Consider the following 22,760-nt stretch of genomic DNA (forward strand, 5'->3'; position numbering starts at 1 on the left):
GGTTTGCCTGTTTTTTAAAACCCGAGTTTCCAGGAGAAAAAAACTTTCACCTCCGTATAAGACCGGCTAACTTGCCTTTAAGTGAACAGCTCCGATAGAGATTTTTCGGTCATAGACGAGATTCGAATCCAATCAAAGGACTCAGTCGAAACCAACTGAACTATGGAGGCTCAGCTTTGGTTTTGAGCACTCGTATTTTTGATATTGTGTTATATTTATTCTTTGTCATGGATAAATGTAAGTAAATAAATTAAAATAAAAATAAAAACCTGAGCAAGAACACAATTTAAAGAAGAATGAGCAAAAGTGCTGTTTCATTCTAGTGCTAAATTTACATGTCTGCTCTGATGCGATTCGTTTACTATATGTGAAGAATGTAATACTAAAAGGCATTTTGCTTCATCTCATATGGCAGGGGTGTTCAACCTGTCGATCTCTTGTGTATTCCTCCTTCCTTAAAAATTTAATTAAAACTGAAAACATAATATTTTATTTATCATTATTTTGTATTATTTTCAATTCTCTTTAAGTGTATTGCTATTGTTTATTTATTTTTCGTTAAAATTGTCAAATCAGTAATTTTCTTATAAGTCCGGGTAAATTAATTAATTTGGATCAGTGGAAGTCAAACAACGAGCGAGTGAATACGATTATAAGCAAAGTGTAAAAACTGGATTGTAGCTTAAATATTAAATATTCCAAAGCACATTACATCGATTTTTTACTTAGGTTAAGTCCCATGTGAATATTCTAAAAAAATAAACTTTATTTGTCTCGGTATAGTTTGTGTTAGATGTTTTTGTAAATAACTCTTTTGAAGCTAACTGTATATACTGCTTTAACAAGAATATGTTGGAGTGTTAAAAACAAAGGCAATGTTTTTGTCGCCGAAGCTGTACATGGCGGCATTAGAAAGATTGTTATTGAAACTTGTGTGTATGAGAAAGGCTTGCAGGCTCTAAGTGCAAACATCTCCAAAGTCAGTCAGGAAGAGTTCAAACAACTTTCCGATGGCTGGCAACTTACAATCAAAAGATAGCGGAGGAGAACAAAAGGCGTGCCGAACTTGAAACTTAAGATGAAAGACTCATACCGATTCTTGGGGGTTCCAAACTTCATGCGAGGTCTCAGAGGAGGCCTAATAAAAAAGGACTGAAGCAAGCAGAAGGGGTCCCTGTTCCAGAATTGTTGTCAGAGAGGAGGCGGCCCGGTCCAGAGTCGCCGTCAGAGAGACTGCCTGGATCCACGTTGCTTGAGAGAGGAGTTTTTCGGTTCGAGACGTCGCTAGAGAGAGAGAGAGAGAGAGCGAGAGAGAGAGAGAGAGAGAGAGAGAGAGACTACTTCTAGGTCACAGACAAGGTTTCAAATTGCCAAAAGGAAGAGTTCCAATTGCCGGAGAAAAGTTTTCAGGCCAGGTTAATGTCAGACATTCACTAGTGTGTTGCGTTTTCATTACAATTTGATGAATCAAACAACTTCACTGATATTGCTCAGTTAATGGTATTTATTCGCATGGTATTTCAAGATTATTCAAGTAAAGAAGAACTTTTGAAAATTATACCATTATTGGGAAGGACTAGGGGAGAAAACATGTTTTCGGCATTTGATGAATTTGTGAAACAACACAAACTTCCGCTTTTTAAACTTGTGTCTATTACTACTGATGTCCTGCAATGCTAGGTAATAAATCAGGCTTCATTTCATTATGTAAAAACGATAACAAATATCCAGATTTTTTAACGTACCACTGTATTATTCACCAACAAGTACTGTGTAGTAAAAGATTAAACACAAAAGATGTTTTGGATGTTACATTTAAAATTGTAAATTCTCTTCGAGGAAAAGCCTGCAACGGCGGTTATTTAAATTACAGGCAGATGATGATGATAGGAAATTTCTGTTGCACAATAATGTTCTCTGGCTCAGCAGAAGTAAATTTTTAGAAAGATTTCTTGTATTAATTAACGATATAAAATTTTTTCTTGATGAAAAAGGAGATATTTATCCACAATTGAGTGATAAAAGATGGTTGTTACACTTATCATTTTTAGTAGATTTCTGTACGAAATTAAGCAATTTAAATTTAGAGTTACAAGGTAGAGATAAAAATTTAATTGACATGTTAAGTTCAATTAAAAGTTTCCAACAATACTTACTTTTATTAAAGAAAAATATAAATGACTGCGAATTTAGACATCTCCCATATTTATTAAATTTTTTTGAACAAACTTAAGAAATGCTTCGCTATGATTTAAAAGAATTTATTCGTGAAATAGAATTAGTTGAGGAAGAAATAAATTCAAGATTTAAAGATTTTAATAAAACTAAAATGATTGTATCTTTTATTCAATAATCCATTTCAAGGAAACTTGAACATCACAGAAATTTCAAATAAAATTAGTGGGCTGTTTGATATAAACCAAGCTGAAGTAGAACTTGAGATAATAAACATTCAGAATAGTCTACATTTAAAACCACCTCACCGGCCGTTATGGATCAAATACGCATTCTCATATGCTTCGTATCCATCATATATTTTAATGGTATTGCAATTTTAATATGCAATTCTCATCCATGATAACTTTGACGTCTATAGACGTCTTGTCCGGTAGCGTGGTTAAAATCAATATCAATAAACAATGAAGTCATTTGGAAGTATGTACATGAAAAATTCCCAATATTAACTGATATTACGCGAAAAATTCTGTCGTGTTTCGGATCGACATATTTGTCAGAATCCGCTTTTTCAAATATGACCGTCATAAAAAATCAATTAAGAAACCAAATTACAAATGATCATTTGGATGATTGTCTGCGATTGGCCACTTCTTCATATCAACTTGACTATGAAAATATTGCGAGATCCAAACAATGCCAAATTTCACATTAAATTTTTTTTTTTTTTTTAAATCAACCAGCATTTCCTGTATCTTGTGAGTTTGTAATCAATCTGTTGTTTTTTCTAACTTTGGTTTTCCAAAATAGAGAAATAAATATTTTATTCCAATATATTTGTTTTTTTTTTGTTGTATTAAAATAATTAAAAGTGGTAAATAAATTTTTAAATACACAAATAAAGTTTTTAGTCGTGTATTTTTTTTAGTTGTTTATTTTTAGTTGTTTATCTGTGCGTAATCAGATATCAGGTTGGGGGAACGTGATCTATATAAGAGAGTAGATCGCCGAATAACTTTTTATAGAAAATTAGCTCGCGTAGTAAAAAAGGTTGAACATCACTGTCATATGGAGTCAAATTATTCAGTAATTTGAGCCTCAGATATTATTATTATTATTATTATTATTGCATGACACCTCCAGGGAGCCCAAAGACTCATCGAGCGAGGGCACCCACTCTACAGCTCTCCGTCTCCACCATCATTCCACCAACTACAGCGAACCGCATCATGTACTGCCCACCACCACCACTAGTATTTTCACAGACAATCACATGCCCACGGGTGGATTCGAACCCGCAGCCCTTCGGCTGGAGAGACGAATACGCTATCCACTCGGCCAACCAGAATCGACAAAAACTTAGGATGCTCTTTCTTCGGGTGGTTTAGCACAAAGGATTAAAACCACTTCTTCCACTGAGCTACACAGGCTCTTCTGTGGTCCACATTCTCGAGAATTCCGTAGCTCAATATAAGTTTTATTTATATTTGTGCAGTTAATTACGGTCTTTTTTTTTTAAACTTCTTTCCAGTAAAAACTTTGTGCAGTGTAATGCGTAGGTTATCTTGCCATAGGACACTGGGTTTAAGTTTGCGAGATATAAACGACAAGTCCCAATTTTCTATTCCAAATGTATTTGTACTCCTTCATATGGACTGCGGCGTTCTAATTCCCCGATCTAGAGAAGATTACAAGAGCGCATAATTTTAAATATTCCTGGGATCAAAGTTATGGAATTCTTGCAGGAGATCTGAAAGCTGTTTATGTTTGTGTTTCTTATGTGTATTTCCGTGCTTAACTTCCTTATTTTTTCATGAAAGTACTATAAAATAGGAAATGGTGATTGTCCTTACATATTCAGTTGGATTCCAATTGTTGTTGTTTCATAGTTGTTCAGTAAATATTGCAAGTCTCAGTATATAATCATTTATGATGGAAGTCTGATCTGATTTGCCCTTTTCAGCCGTTTCCGACCGTAAGTGACTTTGTAGGCTTTGCCCACAAAGTACTCCTGGTGAGATTTATACAAGGTAGTTCACCATTGCTTTCCCGAACCTCCCACTTTTATCCGGGCTCAGGATGGGCAAAATGGATGGGACGTAATCCGTGTGTGTTCACGGGGACAGTTTGCCTGTTCTGGGAGAAGAAAAACCCGCGTGTCCAGGTGAAAAAACGCCCTACCTCCATATGAGATCGGCTAACTCACGTTTCGTCGAAAAAAACCAGATCACATCATCGAACCCAGGTCTTTCCGACCAAAGGCCTCGTCTATACTGACTGAGCTACGGAGGCTCCATGAAGGCAGTACTAAGCAGTAAATGTGATTCTTGTTTGAGGGGCGTTCTGAACACTGACGGCCGATGAAAATTTTAAGTGGGAGTGCTGCATATACAAAATAAGAAAAATAATTCATTTTTTCCTAATCAGTAACCAATTTTTCGTAACTAATTATTAATAAATAAATTTGCATACTAAAAAAATTGCTTTATTAAAAATATTTCACTCTCACCACGAACACACACCAATAATAAAAGTTTCGTATCTCACAGAAATAACGCGCGCAAGCATACAATTTATCTGTAGCGACACTGCTCAACGAGCAGTGTCGGATTCACTTGTTACGTGCAGTGACAAGTGCAAACGAATATCGGCGAGTCTAGCTGCAATTGGCCGATCCTGATAATTCCGACACTGTTAGATCGCAGGGAATTTATTTCGTAATCTAAAGCGTTAATCGTACAATTCCAATTATTAACTATTCACTCAATGTCTAAATATAAGCTATAACCTTTAACATGTTGTATTGCATTTATATAATGTTGTAAGCATTGCTATTATTTATAAACACAAACAAAATTTATTTTTTTTGTTTTTTTTCCTTGGGGGTGCTGCAGTGTCGCAATGCTAATGTACAAGCCGCCACTGGTTTCGAACAAATAGCTTTAGCTCTTGCAGGGGTTATGATCACTCAAAGCTTCTGATTTGCATACTGTGATGAGAATTTGCAGTATACAGTAGAAGACAAATTTCCATCAGGACAGTGTGATTGGTGTGTTTGTGAAAGGTAGTCTGGGGTTATTTTATAGTCTAGTGTAAACTGTGTCAATTGTTTTCTGACTATAAGAACACGTTTACCATCTGGACAAATGTATCATTAACATATTTAAACAAAACTAGTGGTCTGACAGCAGGGGAAATGGGCGTTACTTGCTTAAAATATTCCTTGCAGAAACTGAGTGCAGCGAGAGAAAAAACATGACTCTACTATCGTTATGAAGAAGTTACCTTCCTAAATAGCTAGACTTGAGAATTTGGAAGTAAAGAGCTGTGATATCAGATGGAAAATTTCAGAGGAAGAATTTCACGAATAAGAACATTAGAAGAGAGAAGTTGCATTAAAATTGAATAATAGTTGTCCCGTGTTGACAATGATGTGCATAATTTTATAGATGAAATCTCATTTTTTTAATGTCAGAAGGAGTCGATCCCATTTGCTGCTGTTGTAGTCAAGGATCCCCAATATTTTTGCTAATAAAATACGTGAGCCATCAATACCATCTACAAGTAGACTGATTGCGATTCCAGATTTATGATTTTGGGGGACGGCCGTAAATGCTGAAGCGAAGAAACAGTGTGAAACTTTTTTTTCCCTTTTCTGCGACATTATGACGTCTTACTAGGCTGTTCAATAACTTACGGATAACAATAACTCGTATATTATTCTTTCAGATTACATGCTTCATCATCATCAACTAATGAGTCTCTTCTAAATATTTTAGATCATTTATCTAGCCCTTTAAGCATGGCTCGTGTTAGAGTGTGTTTTATGAATACTGTTGATTAAAATGTGCCACTAATTTTTATATTAGACTTCATTTCCAACCCGCACAAGCATGCTTGACCGTGTATAGTAAAGTCTTATATGCTGAAGAAATCTTCAGTTATCGTCAGAAGGAAAGGATGGATGCAGAAATTATAGCGGAACTACTTAATGGTTATTTTGTTGCTCAGTATTTATGAAAATGACTTTGTCCCAAAGGATTAGGCAGTTGAGACATTTTTGTCACTCCTACCTATAAATGGTCAGTAATCTAAGTGCATTTAGCACTGTGTAGACTAAGCATTAGATAGGCTAGGAATCCAGATCAAGAGATATAACATAGAACTTTTTCAAGCCATTTTATGGGACCATTAAGCGAGTTGGTGGTCTTAACAGGGAATGAAAATCATCTGGCACCTTAAGAATTTTACAAATATCCATGTCCAATGTATCAATGTACCATTTGAGAAATACTGATAAATAATGGTTATCCCTGCAGAGACTGGGACAACCATTATGTAATGTATGTAATGCTTTCATAAAGCTATATCACTAGAAGAAAGATTGCTACAAGTTCAGTCCCAATTGTAGACTAAAAGAACTTTTTATACGCCATTTTGAGCTAGTTCCCAAATTAGTCAATCTTTGGCATAGGCAAGAAAAGGTCCCCTCACCCCCAGAAATTCGTATTTTGAAACTCATCTAAAAAAAAAAAAAAGGATGGTAGGACTCACAGTTTCACACAATAATACCAGTCAAGGGGTTAGGAGCATGAGTTAAGTTCATGACTACAGAGCAGACGATAGTCACGAAATTAACTACGGGTAACGACTAAGGAGTGAATCTCGGCAGTTTACTAATTTTCAAAACGTCAGGGTTAGAGTACCCTGTAGAGAATGAAACGTATTAAAGAAATTATTTCTGATTACTCGCGCACGCGCGCGCGTGTGTGTGTGGTAATAAGAAAGAAACACTTTCTTAAGAAGAAGAAAGAAAAGAATATCCATTTCCATGAATCCATTCATGGACTTAGTCTAGTCCTAGTCGTAGTGCTATTCCATGAATAGCACTAGGATCAATCGAGTTCTGTCAAATACAGTTATGTTACAAATGTGGCTTCTTTTTTTTAAATGTAACGCAGATCCATTTTATCTTGCTGCGATAAAAAGAAAAAAACTTTTAAGAACTGTAAATTATATTATTAATATCTGTTTTAGTTTGGTTCTGAGGTAATCTCTATGTTTCATATATTTATTGTGCATCTAAACGTGTGTGTATGTGCCCGCGTGTGTTCATTATATACATATATGACATTTTAAACCATTCATTTTGTTTGGCTAGGAAAAAAATAACTTTTTGTTTGCACTACAGTTACTAAAAACAAAACTCGCTGTATATATATACGTATATCAAACGATGAGATCACTGTCAACATGCTCATGCTTTCTAGTGGCATCATCGTTTATTTACTAATGTGCGACTTTCAGCGTGGGACTTACAGACAGGTTCCACATTTCGTTAGGTAACTCTCCCTATTTATGATCATAGTTACACAGATCAAGAAGACACGAGGTTTCTTCAAGGCTGAGGGAAATTCTACGTTACTTCAAGGCCAAAGGTGAAAGCGGCTCGCAAACCAGCAGCTGGGAGGCAGACCTTTCTTTGCTATAAGGCCGAAAGGAAAGACTGGAGAACGTTGTGATCAAGATAGCGAAATTTGTAGTGATATTTTTAGCCAGGTAAGCCAAGTTACTTTTATTAATATGGATATAATAAAACTGCTTATTAAATAGATTTCTATCAATAGGATACGTGAGTAGACCTTGGGAACAAGGATTTTTGATTCCTTAAATTTCTGAAGCAGTTCCTCCCCCTTCATTTAAGGTTCTAAAATTCCTAACGAAATAAATTTCAGCCGAAGAATGTAAGTGAGATTATACATCAAGAAATTATACGTGGTTCTTATTCGGTATTTATTTCTGACATTCATTTCGCCCTAAAATGTACTGCATAAATAAATTGATAAATGATAATATTAAATAAATTTAATTGCCCCATTTGTGGTTTGATTCCGAGGCAGTTTTACCTTTTCATATGTTTAATAGTGTTTCAGTTCTACTGTGTATATTACACACATAAAAAGTGCATGGATCAGCCCCCTCCCTGCCGAAATGGAGTGGTAAGTTACTAATAAACAAGAAAGAAATTACACGTCAGAAATTATTATTATTGCAAGTATAGAACATTATTGTTTAACAAATTCCAAAATACAAATTTTTAGAGTTTTGTTGGTACTTGGACACCAAAATAAATAAATAAATAATAATAACTTCACACAGAAGTCTTTTTTCCCACATCTTTTTTCCACAATACATACGTAGGTTTTTGTCACCACTGTTAGGTAGTGCACGAAGAATATATGGTTAGGAATAAAAGTTATGTTTCGTTAATTCGAAAGCACAACTTCGACACAAAATAATAACAATAGCAACAAGAAAATATTTTCGTAATCTTTACGAAAATTAGTGTTAGACTAATACTAAATGTTTTATGTGTATCCAACTCGTGAACGGATCATTCGATGACCCATATTTTCGTATTTCGTGAGCAGTACTGCAAGGTTAAAAAAAAAAAAAAACGCAGAAACGTACAGGTACAATAATGTCTCAATCTTGTATGTTGGTAGGTATGAGTAAAGTACGGTTCTCTCAGCATTTTAGTAAACCATTCTGTCTTTATTTAGATTAGAAAGGCCTGGCTTTGAATCCAGCCAGGATAAAAAGAATCTTCCTTCATGTTTTTTTTTTTTTTTTTTTTCCCTTCGTGTGAGGTGGAAGGGTTTTTCTTCCTGGAAATTCCCATTTTATCTCATAGAAAAAAAGGCAAACCGGCAAAAAGAATACGCAATTTACAGACATAACATATTAGAATTACGGCCAAATCAGATAAGACTGTAAGTCCAAATAGCAGGCCAGCAATGCTGAATAGCGTAACACTCTGATGTAATCCGACTGTCGTCCCTGTTTCATCTATCTTTACCTCCGAACTTAGTTATTCTTTTGCCTAGCAGGAAGAATGATAAAACGTTAGTGAAAATGTTAACATAACCTGCAGTTTAGTTAGTAATTATTGGAAATCTGCATGAAACAACGGTTACAATTTTTTAATACGAATATGGGCCATTGTATGATAAGTTTACAACCTTCGTGAGTTGGATGCGCATAAAAAAACATGGTATTGGTCTAACACTAATTTCCTGAAGATTATAAAATGTTTTCTTTTTTGTTATTGTTATTATGTTTTGTCGAAGCAGGAAAGTTGACTCTATCCATCAAACAACAGTTTATTCGTACCCATCCCCTTCTACGGTAACTTATTTACTAGCCTGGTTTGCCGAGTTAATTGCATATATTTTCTCTTCATTTATCGTGCATGTTTGTGGAACAAACATCCACGTGGTATGTGGATGATAAAAAGTTCCGTGTTCAGCTTATTCAACAAATATTCTATTGAAATAGGGAAGAAAGAACAAAATAAACGCTTTTTTAACACGCGGCGCGCGTCAGAAGACTCGATTAAAATCAAACTTATATGAAAAGTCTACAAGAAGCCACATCTCTAGTATTAATTGTAATAAATATAAATAAATCCGCTAACGTCTATTTATCCCCGAGGGAAGTAGGCATTCAGTCCTAAGTAACTGTTTAGAAACTGGACGGGAAGCCAATGTCCATCCTTAGCCAATCAAGACAACTGGCTCAAGAGTATCAATTAGTTTTAATTGGCGTGCGGCGGGAAAGAGAGTACTACCACCGCCTCCACCACCTTGCGACCCCGAACCCCAACCACTATATGTTATTGTTTGAAATAGGCGTGAGTTTTACTGTCATTTGTGTTGAGTTGCGGTATTAAAAGCCGAAGTTTTTAATCCCGCGAACAGAGGAAAAACCCTTTTTGCCGATGGCAGAGATCCACAAACTCGGGGACCGGTCGAAGAAAAGCTTATAAAAAGTTCCTCTAGTCCTAGAATCGAACATCGATTTTATTATTTGATTTTATTACTTGGTTTATTAGAGAAGATTCCATGGCTTATTCTTTTTGACAAGTCTGGTTATAAAGACGTGGATTTGAATTTCGTCTAGGACGAGAAGAACCTTTATCGGAGTTTTTCATCTGTAGGTGAGTTAGCTGGTCTCATACGGCGTGGAGAGGTTTGCTCCCAGAAACTTGGGTTTTTCTTTCGTAAAACAGGCCAGGAGAACACACACACGCAATATGCAAACAGAGGAGACTACAGGAATAAGAATTAACTGGTTTCGAAAGCCTGCATAGTTTGGTGCGATTTTACGCATGCGTGTAAAACAGGGAGGAAGGAGGGCTTATCAGACATCATAACGCTACATTATCTCAGTGATGTATATAAGTTAAGGATAAAACACACACACACACTCTCCCTCTCTGTCCATCCTTTATTGTTCCTACTATCAGACATCAGCCTGTAGGGTGTGGAAGTCAGTTACATGGCGTTTATTCCACCTCGAAGTGGAGTTTAGTTTTTTTTTTTTATGCAGGCTTTAAGATCTGAAAAGATCACGTGATCAACTAAAGTGATCCTGAATTTGTTGAACTCTCCCATGATACAAATCAGAGATGTAGAGCTAGAGTGCACCATAGCTTTTTTTAGCACTACCGCTTTTTTCATAATACATCCAGCACTCCCCATTCTTTTTAAAACACGTAACGTAAAAAAGTAGAACAACAACCCGAAATATGAGTCCTGGATGGAGATGACAACTAAGAATAATAAAATGATAATTGTATTATTTTATCAAGTCAGATTAATTTTTTAAAACAACGGGTACATACCAGATTAGTTTTCATGCATGTTTGGTTCCAATATTTGCAATTATAACAATTCCTTTAAAAATTTTCAGCTTTTTTTAGCAGAAAAATATACAAAAAAATTAATATACACGTGAGGTCCAAATTAAGAAAAGAACTGATTAGTTATGAAAACCTGGTATGGCTAACCATAGGTTTCAGAAATGTAAGGCTATCTCACTTCCGGCGCCCTTCAAAAATCCAAAAGGTCCCTCTCCCTAATTCGATACAGGTAGGAAATCATTAAACACTCAGTACATTTTTGGAGGATGACGATTTTATGTTGTACTAGAAGGTAAATTAGAGTATTCTTAAAACATGTGAATATAAAGAGGAATTATATAAGTCCTCTTTTTAGGTATATAAGTCCTCATTAAAGGTTGACCAGTTTTTGAAATGATATGCATTACGAAGATTACAAATATGTTCAGTCTAGAAAAATTACACTACAAATGTCTGATTTAATTTTCGCATAATTTGTTTATTTTAAGAATATCTTTGTCCTTAAATCCATTTACTGAATTTAGATTAATAAATCTAAATTCAATAGATATATCGATTTTAGATTTATTCCAGAAATAATTACCGTATTACGGTAATTATTTCTAGAAAGAGTTCACTATATTTAATAGAGTGAATATGTCAAGCAATAAAAATGTTCTAAGACTTCAATATTTCACTATACAAATTTTGCAAGTAATTTTATTTATTTACTAAGTTTTGTTTGAAACAGGTTTATCTATTGAGAGTTCAAATGATCTGTGATGTAAGAAATAACTGATATTATGCAAAATTTGAACACTATTCAAATTGCACAAAGAGTGCTCGCACTCATGTTTTCGTAGATGTTAAATATATCGCATGCGCAGTTCATAGCCAACAATTTCTTTGTGATAATGTTTTAACACAGAACTTGGACATTTCCGAGAGACATTCAACGATCTTTTGCTAAATTGAGAAGGTAAGGATGTCATTACTTGTTATTAAAAACAATTCTTGCTAATAAGGTTGACTTACATTAAACGTTTATCAAGTTTACGTACTCTTTTTTTTTTTTTGGATTGCAAAACTGATGCCAACTGTGAATTTGTGACTAAGTTTCTGCGTCATGGTTTGTGACTACGATGGTGATACTGACAGTACCGTATGATAATCAGGTGGCTTTCCTCCATCAAACTGAGTAAAGATTATTGATGAAATTTAGTACAGAGTCTTATTATTAAAACATATGAATTTTCGGAATAAAATTAAACTAGATATATTTTAATAAGGAGTCTGAAATGGCCTTATTAAATCCAGTCGCATATCATTCTCTCTGATGGCATTAAGCCAAGAGTGAAACAAAGCGTGGTGAGATTTTCCAAATGTTTCCCTTAGTGACTAGATTTTTTATAATAACTGAAAGATACCTAGCCTTCATCCTGACAGACTCTCCCACTTCTCGATATTGTTGCGATAATTTGACTGAACTTGACTAAACAAGTCGCATGTAAACTTCTGAGTTTATCTGTGAGAAAACATGAACTTTCAATTTCTGCTCAAATAAAATATTTTACTCAAATTTGTTACCCTGAAATGTCTTTGGAATTAAGATCTCCTCATAAAATAGATTTCTTAGAAAACTCCCACGATTGGGACCTGCTAAAGCTGGCTCATTCAAGAATAACATGTATGGTACCAAAACAATGAAGAGGCTCAGACAGCACCTTGTGACTTAATAAATAATGAAAACTGCCAAAAGACATCCCCATCCCATTCAAGTGCAATCTCCTGTCTTGGAGGCTGACTACTATCATGGTTAACTACGGGAGTAACGACATGTGGTGATTATCATATCTGTTTCACACATACTGTCGTAAGTATTCGTGGCTGTAAATCTGTGTATGTTCACGGAGCCGGTTTACCTGTTCTGGGGGACGAAAAACCCGATTTTCCGGTGAAAATCCCCTACCTCCATATGAGACTGGCTAACTCACCTTTAGTCGAAAGAGACCAGATAAAGGACGTCATGGATGGGGATCGAACGCAAGTCTTTCCGACCAAAGGGCTTGGCCTATACCGACTGAATTACGGAAGCTCTAACACATTCATTCCAAAAAAAAAAAAAAAAAAAAATACACAGTGCAGTTGTATTAAAGAGTAGATCCATTATCTCTTTTTACTGGAAAAGTCTCTATAAATACGAGCGCTACATTATTTGGTGTAGAGTTACTTTATTATTTCTTCACTTCTTTCTTAGTCATTTCAGATAATTAAACTTATCGCTTTTTTTTTTTTTTTTTTTTTGTATAAGGATTATGTTATACTTGTATTTAAGTGTATGTGAAATTGTCATTTGAGTTATGAAGTTGTGTTGTTTCAGCCTAGAATCCAGCTGCCCATGGGTCTCACGAATTGCCTCCACGAGAGAGCCAACATGCTCAGAGTGAGTATGTTTGTTTGTTTTAATTTTATGATATATATATAACATCAATGTCCAGACGGGTTTCAAATCGAAGCTCGTTGGTTACTTAGTGGGTACACTAACCATTTGGTCAACCAGTACTTTTCTTTTTAAAATCATATGGCATGTATGTAATGTATAATTTGTAAAATTGTGAATAAATGTCTCGAAACTTCTAATAATTACTCTTTATAGAAAACTTATACTTTTTTATAAGTTTGCTACAAAAATTATAAGCTTGCTTATACTTTCACGTATGAATCTATTTCAAACATGAATTCCAAAATATTTTAATACTTTTTGTTTTTAGTTCTAAAAAGAGTCCAAAGTTTTCAAATAATTCTTTAAGTCATATTGGTAACACTATTAATGCTAAAAGTGACCAAACTGTTAGCATGCAATCACCAGTTTGCATACTATGATCACGTTGGCCAGTTCTGATATTACTATAGTTATGAAAATCTCCTTTGACGAACAGCTGCTGAAGAAAAGTCTACTAAATATAAATAAACTTCAATGCAGTACGGGAAACGCCAAAGTTCCAGTTGCAGAGTACGCCCCTGGAAAAACATTCCACTACTAGCAACAGCGTTTTTATGGCCGCTGACCAGTAATCACTTGGCACAAATGAAGTTCGCTTCTTCCTGTGATATCCCTTTGAAAAAAATCAGTTGATCATTATCAAGCGTTGAGTTTTTTAAAGCATCACTGGATGTTCAACTACCACCGAGTCTACCAGATTGCTATCATTTCCCCAATAAACACTTCTTTTCGAAACCATCTTATACTGCAAGGTTTTTCAAACTTTTTCTACGACGGAACACTTCACAAATCCTAAAATTTTCACGGAAAACACCTTGGTTATTTTGTAATGTATTAATTAATAATTAATTGGTAATTTAGCTGATTTTATTAATAATTAATAATTGATAATTAATTATTAATTAATAAATAATTAAACATCGACTAATGTTTGATTTAAGTGATGTTTTGATTAATTTAATTGATTTAATTAAAACGTCGATAAACCATAATTAATTTGTGCTGATTTTCACTGACATATCCTATTCTAATCACCAAATATATTTATAATATTATTATAAGTACTTACGAGTGAATGCAGACTTTTCTCCTGTGTGCTGGTAGTTTTCCTCTCCTTTTGTACATTCTGGCGATCTTTGTAGGCTTGAGGTGGATGACTCACTATCTGTTCTGTCACAAACACTTTCAATAAGAGATTTCTTAATACCAAAATTAAATGTATCTTATTCATATTATAATTTAACTATGTATTCCTATTACTTTTAAAAAAATCACGACACTCCGGTTTCAGAACAAGCACTTACAAACTGCAATACGAACTTGCGAAGAAAGTATTCAGTAGTAATAGATTTGAGAATCGGATACAGACTATCTTGATCTTCAATTTCAGTGGAAAAATTTTCTTTATGCTTCCTTGCTGATTGGTCACTGACATTTGCAACACAGATGTTATTTCGTTCAGTTTTGAGAACACGTCGCCCATTGTTGTACTCGGCTTGCAGGTAATTTTTATGATCAGTCATAAACGGCGGTTTCTATTTCCCGATTGTTGAAATATTTCGATGTGTGAAAATTAACGATAATTCATGAATATTTCCATGTTTAAAAACATGGCGCTTGATTACTGACATTTGCTACACAGAAGTCATTTCCTTCAGTTTCGAGAACAGAGGATATGCCACCATTGTTATAATCCTTTCTTTCAGTGTTACACGGTGATCAGCATTCATTTTTGAAATTATGGATTCTACAACCGTGTTAGAATAACTCTTTTTATTATCCCGACGTTTCGATCTTCATATCAAGATCATCATCTGGAGCATACATAAATATACAAGACAAGCTGCGTTGCATTTCAAACTGTAAGTTAGAGAAACAATGATTTGATCACATGCTACTCTAGTGGAAAAAGTGCCAGTGAGTAGCATATGATCAAATCATTGTTTCTCTAACTTACAGTTTGAAATGCAACGCAGCTTGTCTTGTATATTTATGTATGCTCCAGATGATGATCTTGATATGAAGATCGAAACGTCGGGATAATAAAAAGAGTTATTCTAACACGGTTGTAGAATCCATAATTTCAAAAATGAATTGTTATAATCCTCTTGCAGGCGATTTTTATGACCCGTCATAAACAGCGGTGTTCCCTTTCCCAAATGTTGAAAGGTTTCTATGTGTGAAAATTAACGATACACAGATCTGGGTCTGAGCTTTTCGACATATTCACGAATATTATTCTCCTCAGAATATTTCTACTGTAAAATATTTATTCATGAAAAATGCTTAGAAAAGTAAAATGACAAATTCTAGAACTTCTCGCGGAACACTTATTCACCTTCCGCGGAACACAGTTTGAGAAACCCTGTTATGCTGTATATCCTGTGAAGCAGTTTTATAATGTTTCACAATCAAAACTGTACTCCGGACTAGAAAGACTGGGTGTTTACGCAGTTGTAACAGAACTAGCAAATGAGAGGGGAAGAGGGAGAGGGAAAATGATGTAAATATTAAGGATTCAGCATGTGCTTTGCCATGAAGTTCATATTAATTAACTTAGTTTATTAATATATAGATCAAATTGAATATTTTCAGATAACTTCGAGGTTCTAACTTTACCATTTTCTTGGATTATAACTATATTAATTATAAACATATTAAGAGGTATGCGTGCATCACTTATTAAACCTTTTAAGCATGGCAGACAAGTGATCACAATAAAAGAAAATTAGATGATTTTATTATTTAATTCATGATTTATTCAAACCAAAATTATTACAGATGGTTGTTTATATATATATATATATATATATATATATATATATATATATATATATATATAAACAGGAACTTCTGCAGTATACATTCTCAAAATCTCTCTCAGGTCATAATTCATAACTTAATCTAGTACATTGATTTTTAGCCTTTGCACCTCTCCTGCACTTCATCCTTATCTTTCAAGAAATCCAGTTAACGAGATTATGTCCGCAGTGTCAAAGTATTATGTACAAATTCATAACTTATTCCTGTCTATATCCTAATTAAGAAAGTAATGATTTGTTTGCATTCTCTTTTCTTTCAATTATGCTTTCTTAACGTGTGTTCCCCGTCCCCGGAAACCATTTGATCCGAAGTGTAAACTTCGTATTATTGTTATTATTATTATTATTAAACTCCATCGAGTCAAAAGACTCCTCGCGGAAGGTTCCACTGTTACACACCGTTTATCATAACGCGTCTTAAATATGTTCACTGTCTCCGCGCTCACGACGCTCTCGAGCAATGCATTCCAATCACTCATCACTCTCCATTGTCCACCTCCTCCTCATCCCCTTGCTCACGCTCTCCTTATACAGCTTTCAGGGATGACCTCTTGTTCTCTCCCTATCTTCGCTCATTTTATGCAAACCCTCCTCAACATTAATCTGGTAATAACCCTTTAACAGCTTATATGTCTCGATCAGATCCACTCTGCTCCTGCCATCCACCAATTTTTGCAATTGCATTTTCTCAGTCTGTATACTCAACATTCCAGAGACCAGAAACCACTTTAATCAATCATCTCTGGACCTTTTCCACTACATCTTCATCTTTTTGAAAACGAGGTGACAAAATTTGTGCACAGTAATTGATATGTGGCCTGATCAAAGCCTTATACAAGGGAACCATAACACCCTTACTTCTACAAGTCCGTGCCCAAATATACCATTGTGTATGCATCACCCTTATCCAATGCATTTGTCACCTTATTATAATAAGTATGTGCATATTGCTAAAACACGATCTTCCTTTAACAAATCCATGCTAGCCACCAAAGAGTATTTTTCTGTTGTCAACCCAATTTTGAATCTTGGTCCTAACTAACTTCCTAATTAACTAATTAACTTCCAAAACCATTCCCTCAAACACGTGGTGAAATAGTATTAAGTCCTATAGCCTTATTTACATCAAGTTTATTCAATTCCTCATATACCTCATGTAGGACTATTCTTCTCAGTTGTTCATACCTCACCCCTTTTTTCTCCAAATGACACGAGTAATGTATTAGCGTTTCTTTTCGCATTTCATTCCTTATCAACGTCCCTTAAAAATTACATGTCACTGATTTACGAGTTAAATGCTGTGGTTCAATATCACAGCGTTAACGCCCTGTTCTTCGTAATGTTTTTTAATACTACTACTGAATAAGAAACCAGTAGTATTAAAAAACTGTTCTTCGTACTGTTTTTAATACTACTACTGAATAAGAGAATGATCAGTAGTATTAAAAACTGTTCTTCGTACTGTTTTTAATACTGCTGGTCATTCTCTTATTCAGGCATGAAATGTTATCCGTTCCAGTGAATTTAGCAGATGATATTCTGCAATGTATTTACAAAATTCAGAAATATAATGTAGGAATCTTGCTCATATAGAACCGGTTTATTGTAAAAGTGGACCACACTGTTAAACAAGTATCTCGTTAAAAAATCCATGCTTTCCTCAAAAAAGATATTTTATATCTTGATCACCTGCGCCAGAATTCCAGGTCAGTCTTTATAAAGACTAATCGTTTAGAAAACTAGTAATTTTAATTTCTCACCATCGTTATGTAGTGGTACAGCTTATCTTTCAACCTTAGTGGCAGTCTACTAACATTAAAACTCATCGAAAACTACCAGGTCCAAGCTATGGTCAAGTCTTTCATATTCTTCATGATATCTCTTCAATCCTACTGTCTTTTTGTGAGTATTCAGAATCAGCCATATTATATTCCCAGTATATTATATTCGCTTCTTTTAAGAGATTGCGAATGTTTTTGCCACATGATAAGCCGCATTATATCTGCTGTAGTCTCCTTTCTATTACTAGTTACCAATTGTTCTATATTTTATTTTACTCCACATATTGTTATACGGATTTGTTTTTTGTTTTATTGGACAATAAAACTTCCGATATTTCCTTTTGCATTTCTTGGTTCATCTTTCACTCTGCTTCAACAGACTTACCTCTTCTGACCTGCTTTTAATTATTCGCGCACCTGTTCGCTTAAGTCTTCATATTTCCTGCATAGTTTGTTTTGCTTAGCTTTCGCTGTATAATTTGTTTTCACCTTTCTAACCTGGGAATGAAGTCTGACATCAATTTTCAAATGTCTGTTGACTAACTCCCATGCACCAGTGATCTTTCTTCCCCTTCCTAATAATTCTTTGTTATGGTACTCTTCTTCTTCTAACCTGTTCGCTAAGGCTATCCTAATTATTTACGTGCTTTGTAGTTACGCATGTATTCTCCTCTTGCAGAAATTTCCATGTGCTTGGCCACCTTCCAAATCAGGAGTATAATCACTCTCTTCAGACGGAGGAAAAATGGCCTTTTAATTTATTACCTTATTCTCAAGTGCTATCATCAGATCAAAACTTTCCCTTCAGCCGCAAGATGCCTAAGGCAATTACGCCTAACAATTCTACAAATTACCTTCCTTTCTGATGATTCACTTCTTCCCTACCGTCACATGAGATTATCATATTGAAAATCCTCATGATAACCACTTTGTTTGTTCTCGCGGAGCTAATTTATCTGAACATTATACATTTATTTCCTTATTTCAAGACTTGCGTCAACATTCTTTAAATATTCCCCCCAGTTTATCTTGCATAATAAAATCGGATCAAATGTTTATATTTAGGTTCTCTGTTAAAATTTAGATAATTTCCGATTTGGTTTTAGGTAGCCCATCTCATGATAAAATTGGACAGAACAAGATTGAGTATAGTGCTTATTTAAAAAAGATCTCTGGATTCAATTGTGGTGATACGCATGATGTCAAGAATGCTATTTCACAATAGCATTCTTGTATAGATTTCTTGAAGGAAATTTACACAAGAATACTGTACAATAATACAAATATCAAAACTGATGAGTATTTCTCACCAGTTTCGATATTTGTCAGTCATGATTTGTACTTGAACTACCACTTCTTCAGTGGCGTATTTCTAGATTTTAAACTCCCTTCGCCATTTGAATGATACCGCCAATGAACCACGAGTCATCTTTAGGCTACAACATGTGAACAGCACCTCATTTAACTAGCTTGGTCATGTTTGTCTCTTTACATGAAACAGCTAAAGATAGGACAACCCGATTTGTAAGACTTGATAGAAAACTTGTCGAGCAGTTTTTATTGTGTCAGTGATGCATGCAGTGTAACTGCCCTTCGGGCGACGTTGTTTTAATTGTTTCCTCGGGATAATAAATGTGCCCAGTGAATGTAATCATGCATTTCGTTGTCTCACCTTAATGCCCTTGCCTTTTTGTTTGCTTAAGCAACGTACCTTAATATTGAGAACGCACCTGCTGTGTTACTAGGACGGAGCTATTTTGAAAATAATTATTATTGTTACATTTCCTAACTTCTTAGCTTAAATGTTGTAAGCAAGTTTATTATCATTTGTAACATGATTTTAGAATGTTTGAAAAAGCCACTAAAAATGGTGCTATTGAAGTGACTCCATAGATTTTACTCGGGATCCTATACATCATCATGTTCCATTAAACTATCCATTCAGAGAAGACAAATTAATTCCTATCATTTCGAAACGTTTTGCCACCAAGTTTTCAGATTTAAACCACAATTGAGATGACGTGACAAGTCCTAATTTTTTATTTGTATAAACTTAGAGTATATGAGTTCTTGTCCTTCAGTCGATTTTGCTCAGTTACAAGGATTAACAACTTAGTGTTTCTTATGAGCTTCCGTAGCTCGGTTTCCACGATGCCCTTATGTTAGAAATATTTGGGTTCCAATCTCCTCCAGGACGATAAGAAAAATCTTTATTGGGATTTTAAGTGAAAATGAATTATCCTGTCTCATACGGAGATTGAAGGGTTTTTCTCCAGGAAAATCGGATATGGAAGACAAACCTGCCAAGAAGCACACACAGAACTGATAGCCAACAATACGCTATGCATATATGATTATTTGCCATAGCAAAGTATTAATTAGGTTTCTAAGAAGCCAGTTGCCACCGAGCCTAACAGGGAAAATAGGGAACTGGCGTTTTTGTTTTTCCCCTTTCCATGGGGGGGGGGAGTCTAGAATCAGTTACTTCAATTGGTGACTAACTGAAACTAGAGGCTACACACGCCTCTAGTTTCAGTAAAGATCCCGAATTTTAATCTCTATCCGACTAGAGTGGGTTATATCTTTACGAACAAATAAAACGAATCTGATACTTTGAAAACCACTGTTATAGGTGTTTATTGAGTGCGTTTTACAAATAGCTATAGCAGTGATTTTCAAAGGGTCAAAATACATTTACGGATCTTTTCGGGTTGGCATATCGTTAGTGAATTATTTAACTGTTATGGTTTAAGCCTACTCATAGTGTCGTATAACAATGATATTCGCGAAAGTACACTTGATTTTATACTGCAGATCTATTTCCCTAATTTTTCCCATTAAAATAGTTATAATTCAACCTAGCATTTAATATTACTAAAAACCTGTCATCAATTAGATCTCTCCACCTATAAAAATAGGTGCCTTCTAGCTTGGTAGTACTTGACGTACCCCTAGAACAGTAACATATATAGGGTTTTCTATACCATTTTGTTGACCTAAGAGTTTTTAAAACTACTGTGGAAGTTGAGTTACAGTTAAAGTCAGTTTACAAGTTCAGAAATCTAAACTTATGCTTCATCAGGTTGTACGAAAACACCGTTACAGCATTTTTTTTTTGTACAGTTACCGTAGGTGCTGTTTTTATTTTTAAGTTGCCAGCGTGTAAATGCAGGAAAACAAAAATCTGGGAATTCCAGTGTTTGTGTCTGCGATGTGTTAATACTCATTGCAAAACATACATACATAAATAGACATGTCCTACCAGAAATGTTCTTCCTTTGAATAACTTGCTAATTTTAAACAATTGTTGTAAGTTTAAATGTCGTGCACGCGAAACCATTCATTAGACGTTGCAACATTTAAATTGTGAAATGCTGTAACCGTGGCGCTCTTAAGGTCAGCTTATGGGGTAACAACCCACGTCAGCTTCATATGTGTTGGAATTTCGCTGGATTGCGCAAATTGCAAATGTTCATCACCTTGGTAAATCACACTATTCAGTAATATATATGCAACACGGCGGGAAAATATTGATAGCGTTATTATTAATTTCGTTGAATTTAGGCAAAGCTTTATAGTAAAAGGAGCCAAAGGATGACTTTTAAACATCAACGAAAAGAAGCACTTCAATTAATAAAACCTATTGGTGGAATAATTTTTGTCCTTGATATTTTCTTGCAGTATGTGCTTTCCAAAACAGATCTGAAAAAAAAAAAAAGCTTTTCGGTAATTGTGTTATAAATTTTGTTGATCATGATTAAATTAATTTTAATCAGTCAGATCACTTCTGTAAATCAGACTTTGAACTTTGAATACTATAAATTAAATATTACAAAACTATGTGAATTAAGGCAAACATTAATTTATAGTAGTATGTCACAAGTTTATTTTAGCATCTGATCTGATCGCTCACCCTTGCTTTCCCCAACCCTCCCAATTTTACCCGAACTCAGGACCTGCATATGGCTGGGACGTATTCATGACTGTAATACACGTGCGTTCACGGGGCCGGTTTGCCTGTTTTGGGGGAAGCAAAACCCGAGTTTCCTGGTGAAAAAAAAACCCTACCTTCATATGAGACCGGCTAACTCACCTTTAGTCGAAAGAGACCAGATAAAGGTTCCTCACTTCACTGACGGAAATCGAACCAGGTCTTTTCGACCAAAAGACTTCTTCAATATTGAATTTTAGCATATGCTTTTTTTAGCATTTAGCATTTTTTAGCATATGCTTTGTAATCACCATGAAAACATGCCGTCGACTACGAGAGCAAATTTAGACTCAGTAATTTTAGTTGGATAAAGTATGATAACCATAACAATGTTTGGGGAACTAGTTGGCCACTCCTTGAAAAATGTTATTTAAAAATATGGGCATGTAGTAAACATCCAATTAGTATAAAGTTAGTATAAATCCCCACTGCACGAATTAGAATGGAAAAAAAGCAGTTCCGATATTTCCCAGATATACTTGGCTATACTCCACGAATGACAAAGAGTACGCAGTAGATATAAGCGAAGAACATACGGAAACTGAATGATATAATAGAAACAACCATGACTATACATGTGATAAAATAATGACAAGGATTTAGAAAAACCCCAGAATTCAAATATTCAGACAACTACGACTTCCACATAAAAATATAGTAAGGAATGCAATCCGATGCCAACATTGCATTTACTGCTAAAGTAGTCAAGCTAAATAACCAATTAGAGAAAGCGTCACAAGCAGGAGAAGAAAATGCAATAAAATGGACAACAAATACAGAAGAGGCATGGTGAGAGAGAGAGAGG

At 34.8% G+C, this 22,760-nt stretch overlaps 1 protein-coding gene across 1 annotated transcript in view; it reads left to right on the forward strand.

Annotated features, from left to right (window-relative positions):
- Positions 1–7,675: 7,675 nt before the first annotated feature.
- LOC150104547 (Ig-like and fibronectin type-III domain-containing protein 1) overlaps positions 7,676–22,760 on the forward strand; it is a 548,674-nt gene continuing 533,589 nt past the window's right edge. Inside the window, exons 1-2 of the mRNA XM_090395576.1 lie at positions 7,676–7,734; positions 13,239–13,301. The gene's annotated coding sequence lies outside the window, so the exon portion shown is untranslated. The remainder of the gene's footprint in view (positions 7,735–13,238; positions 13,302–22,760) is intronic.

This window comes from Typopeltis vanoorti, chromosome 7 (genome assembly GCF_054136105.1).
Source record: "Typopeltis vanoorti isolate ZY-2024b chromosome 7, IOZ_Tvanoo_1.0, whole genome shotgun sequence".
Taxonomy (NCBI): domain Eukaryota; kingdom Metazoa; phylum Arthropoda; class Arachnida; order Uropygi; family Thelyphonidae; genus Typopeltis; species Typopeltis vanoorti.